Genomic DNA, 11,217 nt, shown 5'->3' with positions numbered 1-11,217 from the left:
GGCACTTCCTTTCTGCAGATGAGCTCAAGGGTGCAGAGGCTAGCATCCATGATAGACCTGGATGAGGTTATAATCTTCTGCAGCCTCTTTTTACCCTGAGCATTGGGGCCTCCATACCAGAGTAGAAGTGTAACTGTACACTAGTGTGGAACTAGGTGCCTTATGGTTTGGACAGCTCGAAGGCTGTTTTTGTACTGTAGCACTCTATGGCACTACTACCATTTAACTCCTGAACTGTTACTATAGCTGCATGGAATATTTAAATGGACAAACCTCACAAGCATTTCCCCTGCGGACTGTGGACATGCAGCTTAAGACAAGATCAGCTGAGGCAAATTAGATGCAAAACGCTGCAGAAATTAGGAACACTGAAATGAATTGCAAAACTATTTCCATCTGCAATTCCAGGAAGCAGGCTGATTTATTCCAGCAGAAGGGAAACGTGTCTTGACTAGTTAGAACCCAGCATTGAGAAAAGCTTTTGCGCAGGAAAGCTCATTTGCATTTTGTTCTAGTTCTGTTGGAAGCCGAGGCTGCCTGCTTTTGCTCAGCTAATGGAGAGGTGATTACGGTGGCAGCAAGACCAGATCCTCCATCGGCTCCAGCCTCCTGTTGGGGAAAAAAGAGGTAGAGTTTTGTTTTAAGTGGTACATTTGAGATTCAGCCTTGGCTGCCCGTGGAATCTGCATGAACTTTTTGACTCAGGCAGGCAGGCTCTGACTGGGGTGCAACAGCAACAAAAATACACAGCTTCATTGGGATATTCAAGGTCAGTGGGCATATGGCACTTTGCAAATAGTCAGTGTGCATTGGCTGCTCCAGGTGTATGTGCATTCTCCCTGTAAATGCAACTGAAGTGGCTCATAATACTGCAAACCTGTCATAATTAATACCAACAAAGAGGAATTTTAATGCCGTGAATGATTACTAACTTAATTCTGGCAATAATTAATGCTGCATCCTGTTATCCACACACAGACTGGATAGGATTGCAGCATTTCCAGCTCAGATCTGTATTCCTTTCAACAGATTGTTACCAGAGCTCTGATCAATTTCACCACTTTGCCCCACCCTCCCGTTCGTAATCTAACCCTATCGATACTTCTTGTTGACTTTCTCCCTTACGTACTTTTCCAGTTTCTTCTTAAAGTGCGGTAAACACAGGAAGTGTTAGAAACACTCAGCAGATCAGGCAACATCCTTCAAACGATTTAACTCTGCAGAGCTGAGCAAGAGCCTGCAAGCTGAAGCATTAACCGTTTTACCCTCCCCACAGATGCTCCCCGACCTGCTGAGTTTTCTGTTTTCACTTTTGACATCCAGCATCCACGGCTTCTTTTTGTTCTCGTTCTCCTGGCTGCTTGTAGAATCTGCATGAACTACCTGACTCAGGCAGGCATGCTGTTTCGCTTTAACGTCCCTCCCCTCTCCGGGCAACCTAGCTCCCCTCTCCTGCACGTCAGACCCTGCCCACGGCCCAACAGGTCCACTTCCTTCTCTTCCTGGACACTTGTCCGACACCCAGTGTGAGATCAGGAGACTGGGCTCTGTGCAACACCGGGGCAGTGTTTGGTAAAAGCCAGCAGGGTTCATATATTGTAGGGGAAGTATTGGATTGCTTGATACAATGAATGAGGATATCTGATATGTTTTCATTGTATGTACCACATACAGTATATTGTGAAAAAAGTTTATTTCTAAAAATTGACTTTCACCTTACGGACTGGGGAGACCTGAATTGGGTTCTCACTGCAAAATCTGACTTCTGTCCACCAACTCCCTGCTCTACAGTGGCTATATTTCATTAGGAGTTTGAGGAGATTTGGTTTGTCAACTAAAACACTCGAAAGCTTCTACAAACGTGCCGTGACAGCGTTCTGACTGGCTGCATCACTGTCTGGTGGGGAGGTGGGGGGTGGTGCTACTGCACAGGATCGAAGTCAGTTGCAGGAACTTATAAAATTAGTGATGCACCATCAATAACTCACTCTGAGACGTAAGAAGCGAGATATCGGCTTTTATTGACTGGAAGAATGAACAACACTACATCCTGGAGAATGAGGCCGGGCATCAGGCCTCAATCGCCTTTATACAGGGGTCTGTGGGAGGAGCCACAGGAGCAGTCCAGACAGGTATATGTAGTTCACCACAATTAGTCAGCTCCATCATCGGTACCAGCCTTCGTAGCATCCAAGACATCTTCAAGGAGCGGTGCCTTGGGAAGGCGGCGTCCATCATTAACAACATGCTCGCTTTTCATTGTTACTATCGGGAAGGAGGTACAGAAGCCTGAAGGCATGCACTCAGTGATTCAGGAACAGCTTTTTCTCCTCTGCCATCCGATTCCTAAATGGACATTGAACACTACCTCACTATTTCTGTTTTTTTTGCACTACTTATTTTAACTTGACTATTTAACAGGCTTTATATACTTACTGCAGTTCAGTTTTTATCTGTATTTACTTATCATGTATTTCATTGTATTGTTGCCATAAAGTTAGCAAATCTCACAACACACACCGGTGATATTAAACCTGATTCTGATTCTGACACCACCTGTCCCCACCCAAAATGAAAGAGGGCAACTTGCCAACTGCTGTTCTCTAGGAATTTGGGCTGAGCTACTAACAGCACATCCACTCCACCGCCAAGACCGTTTACAACTGTGTTTCCTAGCATGTCCTTGCCAGACTTCAAACTGCCTCTACTCATTTGCTGCTGATACCTCAGCGGACCTGGGACACCGCATTAGCGCAGAGTCACTGTGCTTGCAAAGGAATTTGTGTGCGTGTGCTATCAGTGCTAGGATTGTGTGAGCACCAGAGTGAGTTGGTGTCGTTGTCTGCACTAAAGAGTGTGCAGTGCATTGGGGTGGAGCCTGCATGCTGGATATTACATTGAATTATGTTGCACTCTGTTACACAGGGTGACTGTACAGAGAGTGGGTGTGACGGTGTGAGGGTGAGTGTATGGGTGCCGGCGTTAACACTAACAATGACACATGCCCTCTAATTCAGGCAGCGTCTGACAGACCCCGTGCACAATCTCCAAAGCCGCCACGCACTTCCTACAGTGGGGCGTGCGCACCGAGTCGTGGACGTGTATGTGGTAGATGTACGTGGATGAGATTACACTGATAACTTCGCTGGGGTTTGGACGTTCTCCGCGTGACCACGTGAGCTTCCACCTGATGCTCCGGTTTCCTCCCGTGTCCAAAGGCATACCGGGTGGTAGGTCAATCGGTCATTGTAACTTGTTCTGTGATTAGGCCAGGATTAGTTTGGGGGTGGCTGTGAGCCATGGCTCGAAGGGCAGGAGGGGCCTGTTCTGTGCTCTATCTCAACAAATAAATAAATCGGCAAATTAAACGGGCAGAGTGAGCATGCACACAGAGAGCGGGCAGGGCTTGCTAGTGAGCACCCACCGTTGGTGTGCAAGTTGTGCAATGGGTGTGCGCTGCAGTTTTGAGTACACGCACAATGGTGAGCGTGCAGTGTGTGAACACTGTGCTGAGGGGGTTTCCTGGGTGTCAGTGAGTGCAATGTTTGTGCTGGGTCTGTAGCAGCTGCCCTCTCGTTACCTGCTGCTGCTTTTCTGAAACGGGCAAGCTTTGCGTTCAGGGGCGCGGAGCATGGTCCTTCTTCCCCGCTGGCAGCCCGGAGCAGGGTGTTGCTCACAAGTGAGGTCTCGGGAAGGAATGGATGAGCTCCTTCAGGAAGGCAGGCTGAGGTTTCTATTGAAGTGGTGGGTTACATCACCCTCACACACCTCACCTCTGTCTTGCTACCACCTCCCTCCAGTCACCAGCTTCTTCCGCCTCCATGTTCTAGTAAGGCAGATCTTGGGTTTTATTGGGCCTGATTCCCTTATTCCTTCACCTCCGAAGAAACTGGTGAGAGAGCAGGGGCACATTCCCATAGTCCTTACAATATACTGTAGAATAAGGCCATTCAGCCCATTGAGTATTTGCAAACAATTTCCAACTCCATGCTGTCAGTGGGAAAGACTGTTCTCCAAATTGCTGAGCACAAACCTTTCCTGTTTAGGAAATTAGGAGTACACCATTGAAAAACCGGCACACAGTGGCAAACATCACCCTCACCCACACTTCCTCAGCACCGGGTTCACATCTTGCACACCCACAGTGTATGCACACTCACTCCAGCACCATGTCCACTCAGTGAATATACACACTCACCTACTACACGAGTAGAGTAATTGATGCACCATCAATAACTCACGCTGAGACGTAGGAAGCGAGGTATCGGCTTTTATTGACTGGAAGAATGAACAACACTACATCCTGGGGAATGAGCAGAGCAACAGGCCACAGTCGCCTTTATACAGGGGTCAGTGGGAGGAGCCACAGGAGCAGTCAGCAGGGGTCTGTGGGAGGAGCCACAGGAGCAGTCCAGACAGGTATATCTAGTTCACCACAGTAATCAGAGGAGAATTGAGAGGAGAATGGTGAGTATAAATGGGATCAGTGTAGACTCACTGGGCCAAAGAGGCCTGTTTCTGTGCTGTATCTCTGAGACTCTGTAACACCACATACAATGGCTCATTGCTGATTAGTCTGTTTGACAGAGTCACGGAATGATAGATTATTATATACAGCACCAAAACAGAGTCTTCCACCCAGCTTGTCCACGTTGTCCATGGTGCCAACATGGGCTTGTCCCACTTGCCTTTGGCCCACATCCCTTGAAACTTTTCCTCTCCAATCAAGGATCCTTCCTGACAAGGTTATTGTCCCTTCTCTTTCCCACTGGACAGAAAGATATAAAAACCTCAGAAGGCATGCTATCAGGCTCAAGAATAGCTTCTATCCAGTTACGCAATCCCAGTTAGGCCTCTCATATGAAAAAGATGAACTCTTGATATCTCAGTCTACCTCGGCATGACCCTAGCACATTATTTGCTTATCTTCACAGCATGTGCTCTGTGGCTGCAACACTATACTCTGCACTCTGTGCTTTTTGCTTGGTATTATTTTGATGTATTTAAGTTTGAAATGATATGTTTAGATGACATGCAAACAGGCTTTTCACTGTATCTCAGAATACGTGACAATAATAAGCTATCCTTATACCTGCCCAAATATCTTTAAGCATTGCAATTGTCCCCGCTACCACTTCATCTGGCAGTGTGTTCTTACCTATCACTTTCTGTATGGAATCTTGTTCCTCAGTTCCAGTTTAAATCATTCCCCTCTCATCTTACATCTATATCCTCTAGTTTTAGCCTCCCCTACACTGGGGAAAAGACCTACCTTATCTACGCCCACATGATTTAAAAAACTTGTATAAGTTTAGCCATTAGCCTCCTCTGCTCCAGAGAATACAATAACTAGGGATAGGGTAAAACCAGTCGGGTCAAAGGAGGGACTTTGTGGTTGGAGTCAGAAGCTAGAAGTGAGCTCCTATTGGGTAATTCACACCAATCTTCACCAAGAAGGATGTGGACGACAGTGATATCAGGGAGAGGTATATGGACATTCTAGGGCATATAAGTCAAACTCAAGGCCCGCGGGCCAAATCCGGCCCGCGGTGGAATTATCTTTGGCCCGCGAGATAATATCTAATTAGTATTAAAGCTGGCCCCAGTAATCGAAGCGCCTATGGCGTATGATATGGCTAATGCTGAGTTTATTCAGGTACCAGGTTTTCAGGGTTTTTAGTGTTTATTCGGCAGTCTTCTTCATAAGAAACGGAATTTGTAAAGTGAAACACTTTGTAGTTATAGCAGAGACTGAGACACATGAGAGCAGGCTGAAAAAACGGAGGCAACGAAAGCTGCGTTCGCACGCGTCCGACTGATCCGGCCCGCCTGAAGCTGCATTTTGCTCAATCCGGCCCATGACCTAAAATGAGTTTGACACCCCTGCTCTAGGGTATGTTGGTATTAAGGAGAACGAGTTTTCTTCTGCACAGATAGTACAGAGTTGGATGTTGAGCAGCAAAGGAGGCTTTGGGTGTCTTGAAGAGTTTTCAGGTGGTCTCATTTTAAAGACTCTTTATCCTGATATTTCATGCTCTTATTTCATGTATTTCATATCTGATATTTATTGCTATTTATTTATATTTGAACTTGCACAGTTTGTTGTTCATTGATCCTGTTGACAGTACTGTTCTAAGTATGCCGGCAGTGATGTGAGGAGTTAGAGGAATCCTGTGGTGTTAAAGAATCCTGTGCTGACATGAATGTACTCTGATTAATTTTACTTTGAACTAACTCCTGCACATCCCAGTTCCTAAACCCTAACCTGACCTCTAACTCCTCTCATCACTGTCCCTAAACCCTAACTCATCTCCCTGTCCCCAAAACCATCACGACAACTAAGACTGAGCCAGGAACTCGACGGATTCTGCTGTCACAACAACAGTGGTATGACCATCAGGAGCACTGATGTACAGAGGGATCATTTGTCATGCAAGTATATCGCTCCTGAAAATGGCGACAGAATACGGTAACAAAGACTGCCTTCCCTGGTTGTGGCACTGAATATAAACGTCGGCAAATCATTTTCACTTGGAGTATTGTGTGCAGTTCTAGTCCTTGTGCTACAGGGAAGACGTGGTGATTTTGGAGAGAGCACAGATGAAGTTAGAACCAAAGAACCACAGAACATTACAGCACAGAAACAGGCCTTTTGTCCCTTTTTGGCTGTGCTGAACCATTTTTCTGCCTAGTCCCACTGACGTGCACCTGGGCCATATCCCTCCATACACCTCTCATCCATGTACCTGTCTAAGTTTTTCTTAAATGTTAAAAGTGAGCCCGCATTTACCACTTCATCTGGCAGCTCATTCCACACTCCCACCACTCTCTGTGTGAAGAAGCCCCCTTAATGTTCCCTTTAAACTTTTCCCCCTTCACCCTTAACCCATGTCCTCTGATTTTTTTCTCCCCTAGCCTCAGTGGAAAAAGCCTGCTTGCATTCACTCTATCTATACCCATCATAATTTTATTTACCTGTAGAAGTAGTAGAGGCCAGATCAGTTGTGTCATTTAAGGTAAAATTGGATAGGTATATGGATAGGAAAGGAGTGGAGGGTTATGGGCTGAGTGCGGGTAGGTGGGACTAGGTGAGATTAAGAGTTCGGCACGGACTAGGAGGGCCGGAATGGCCTGTTTCCGTGCTGTGATTGTTATATATGGTTATAAACTTTTCCCCCTTCACCCTTAACCCATGTCCTCTGATTTTTTTCTCCCCTAGCCTCAGTGGAAAAAGCCTGCTTGCATTCACTCTATCTATACCCATCATAATTTTATATATCTCTATCAAATCACCCCTCATTCTCCTACGCTCCAGGGAATAAAGTCCTAACCTAGTCAACCTTTCTCTGTAACTCAGTTTCTCAAATCACAGCAACGTCCTTGTAAACCTTCTCTGCGCTCTTTCAACCTTATTAATATCCTTCCTGTAATTCAGTGACCAAAACTGTACACAGTACTCCAAATTCGGCCTCACCAATGCCTTATACAACCTCACCATAACATTCCAACTCTTGTACTCAATACTTTCATTTATAAAGGCCAATGTACCAAAAGCTCTCTTTACGACCCTATCTACCTGTGATGCCACTTTTAGGGAATTTTGTATCTGTATTCCTAGATTTGTCTGTTCTACTGCACTCCTCAGTGCCCTACCATTTACTTTGTATGTTCTACCTTGGTTTGTCCTTCCTGAGTTTCATACCTCACACATTTCTGTATTAAACACCATCTGCCATTTTTCATCCCATTTTTCCAGCTGGTCCAGATCCCTCTGCAGGCTTTGAAAACCTTCCTCAATATCCACTGCACATCCAATCTTTGTATCATCAGCAAATTTGCTGATCCAATTTACCACATTATCATCCAGATCATTGATACAGATGACAAATAACAATGGACCCAGCACTGATCCCTGTGGCACACCACTAGTCACAGGCCTCCACTCAGAGAAGCAATCCTCCACGACCACTCTGACTTCTCCCATTGAGCCAATGTCTAATCCAATTTACTACCTCTCCATGTATACCTAGCGACTGAATCTTCCTAACTAACCTCCCATGCGGGACCTTGTCAAAGGCCTTACTGGTCCATGTAGACAACATCCTCTGCCTTCCCTTCATCCACTTTCCTTGTAACCTCCTTGAAAAACCCTAATAGATTGGTTAAACATGATCTACCATACACAAAGCCGTGTTGACTCTCCCTAATAAGTCCCTGTCCATTTAAATACTTGTAGATCCTATCTCTTAGTACTCCTTCCAATAATTTACCTACTGCCAACATCAAACTTACTGACCTATAATTTCCCGGATTACTTTTAGAGCATTTTTTAAACAACGGAACAACATGAGCTATCCTCCAATCCTCCGGCACCTCACCTGTTGATACTGACATTTTAAATATATCTGCCAGGGCCCCTACAATTTCAACACTAGTCTCCTTTAAGGTCCGAGGGAATACCCTGTCAGGTCCTGGAGATCTATCTACTCTGATTTGCCTCAAGATAGCAAGCACCTCCTCCTCATCAATCTGTATAGGTTCCATGACCTCATGACTTGTTTGCCTTATTTCCATTGACTCCATGCCAGTTTCCTTAGTAAATACAGACACAAAAAACCCATTTAAGATCTCCCCCATTTCTTTTGGTTCTATACATAGCTGACCACTCTGATCTTCAAGAGGACCAATTTTATCCCTTACTATCCTTTTGCTCTTAATATACCTGTAGAAGCTCTTTGGATTATCCTTCACCTTGACTGCCAAAGGTACCTCATTTCTTCTTTTAGCCCTCCTGATTTCTTTCTTAAGTATTTTCTTGCACTTTTTATACTCTTCAAGTACCTTATTTGCTCCCAGTTTCCTATACATGTCATACATCTCTCTCTTCTTCTTTATCAGAGTTCCAATATATCTCGAGAACTAAGGCTCCTTATTTTTATTCATTTTGCCTTTAATCCTGACAGGAACATACAAACTCTGCACTCTCAAAATTTCTCCTTTGAAGGCCTCCCACTTACCAATGACATCCTTACCAGAGAACAACCTGTCCCAATCCATGCTTTCTAGATCCTTTCTCATTTCTTCAAATTTGGCCTTTTTCCAGTTTAGAACCTCAACCTGAGGACCAGATCTATCTTTATCCATGATCAAGTTCAAACTAATGGTGTTATGATTACTGGAACCAAAGTGTTCCCCTACACACACTTCTGTCACCTGTCCTAACTCATTTCCTAATAGGAGATCTAATATTGCATCCTCTCTAGTTGGTACCTCTATATATTGATTTAGAAAACTTTCCTAGACACATTTTACAAACTCTAACCCGTCTAGACCTTTAACAGTATGGGGGTCCCAATCAATACGTGGAAAATTAAAATCCCCTACTATCACAACTTTATGTTTCCTGAAGTTGTCTGCTATCTCTCTGCAGATTTGCTCCTCCAATTCTCGCTGACTATTGGGTGGTCTATAATACAACCCCATTAATGTGGTCGTACCTTTCCTGTTTCTCAGCTCCACCCATATGGCCTCGGTAGACAAGCCCTCTAATCTGTCCTGCCTGAGCACTGCTGTAACATTTTCTCTGACTAGCAATGCCACTCCCCACCCTTAATCCCTCTGCCTCCATCACGTCTGGAACATCGGAACCCTGGAACATTAAGCTGCCAGTCCTGTCCTTCTTGCAGCCATTTCATTAATGGCTATAATGTCATAATTCCCTGTGTCAATCCACGCCCTCAGCTCATCAGCCTTCCCCACAATACTCTCGCATTGAAATAGACACACCTCAGAAGATTATTACCACCACACACAACCCTTCTATTTGTGACTTTGCATGAAACTTTAACATCATACTCTGGTTCCCATCCCCCTGCAAATCTAGCTTAAACTCCCCCCCAATAGCACTAACAAATCTCCCTGGAAGGATATTGGTCCCCCTGTAGTTCAGGTGTAACCCGTCTCTCTTGTACAGGTCCCACCTGCCCCAGGTGAGGTCTCAATGATCCTGAAATCTGAAACCCTGCCCCCTACACCAGTTCCTCAGCCACGTGTTCATCCTCCAGAGCATCCTACTCTTACCCTGACTGGCACGCGGCACAGGTAGCAATCCTGAGATTACCACCCTCGAGGTCCTGCTTTTTAACTTCCTACCAAGCTCTCTATACTCACTCTTCAGGACCTCCTCACTCTTTCTTCCTACGTCACTGGTACCGATGTGTACCATGACATCTGGCTGCTCACCCTCCCACTTCAGAATGCTGTGCACGTGATCAGAGACATCCCTGACACTGGCACCCGGGAGGCAACAAACCATCCAGGAGTCTCTGTCACGACCACAGAACCTCCTGTCTGTACCTCTAAGTATCGAGTCCCCTATCACTACCACTCTCCTCTTCATCCCCCCTCCCTTCTGCACTGCAGAACCAGACTCAGTGCCAGAGATCCGGCTTCTGCAGCTTGTCCCAAGTAAGTCATCACCCCCAGCAGTATCCAAATCAGTATACTTGTTGTTGAGAGGAATGGCCACAGGGGATCCCTGCTCTGCCTGCCCTTTCCCCTTCCCTCACCTGATGTTAACCCAATTACCTGTGTGCTGCTCCTTTGGCATAACTGCCTCCCTGTAGCTACTATCTATAAAGTCCTCCTTCTCCAGAATGATCCAGAGTTCATCCAGCTCCTGTTCCAGTTCCCTAACACGGTTTGTTAGGAGCTGCAGCTGGATGCACTTCTTGCAGGTGTCATTGTCAGGGACACCGGAGGTTTCCCTGACTTCCCACATCCTGCAAGAGGAGCATTCCAACATCCTGCCTGGCATTCTCTCTACTCTAAACGAACAAAACAAAACTTACCGGAACCTACCCTCGCCTCTGCCTGTTCACGCCGAAGCCTGTTGAGCCAAAGCCATCTCACTCTGACTTAGTCCACTCCAACGATGGCCACTGTATATGGCGGTCTTTTTTTTTAAACCTTTGGCGTGCTACGTCACGCGCCTGAACAGTCTAGCCTCTTTTCCCCGATCAGTTAAAAAAAAAGGTTTCTCTCCAAGATGCCTTTACTTCTTCGCTCTCCTCTTGCTTCGATTTAAAAGACCATTGAAAAATTCCTCTCCTTTTAAAACCTTTGACACACTATATTACGCGCCTGCGCAGTCTAGCTTCTTTTCCCCGATCAGTTAAAAAAAATGGCTTCTCTCCGTGATGACTTTACTTCTTCACT

At 45.6% G+C, this 11,217-nt stretch overlaps 1 protein-coding gene across 6 annotated transcripts in view; it reads left to right on the top strand.

The window, feature by feature from the left end:
• The first annotated feature begins 494 nt into the window (after window positions 1-494).
• The window catches only part of tor4aa (torsin family 4, member Aa), a 35,399-nt gene continuing 24,676 nt past the window's right edge, over window positions 495-11,217 (top strand). The window contains exons 1-2 of one of the 6 annotated variants that reach the window (XM_073052157.1): window positions 500-627; window positions 3,018-3,114. The gene's annotated coding sequence lies outside the window, so the exon portion shown is untranslated. The other 5 variants (XM_073052153.1, XM_073052158.1, XM_073052156.1 and 2 more) reach the window with 5 other exon arrangements.

Source organism: Hemitrygon akajei, chromosome 7 (genome assembly GCF_048418815.1).
Source record: "Hemitrygon akajei chromosome 7, sHemAka1.3, whole genome shotgun sequence".
NCBI lineage: Eukaryota > Metazoa > Chordata > Chondrichthyes > Myliobatiformes > Dasyatidae > Hemitrygon > Hemitrygon akajei.
This window is presented reverse-complemented; position numbering and strand designations above follow the sequence as displayed.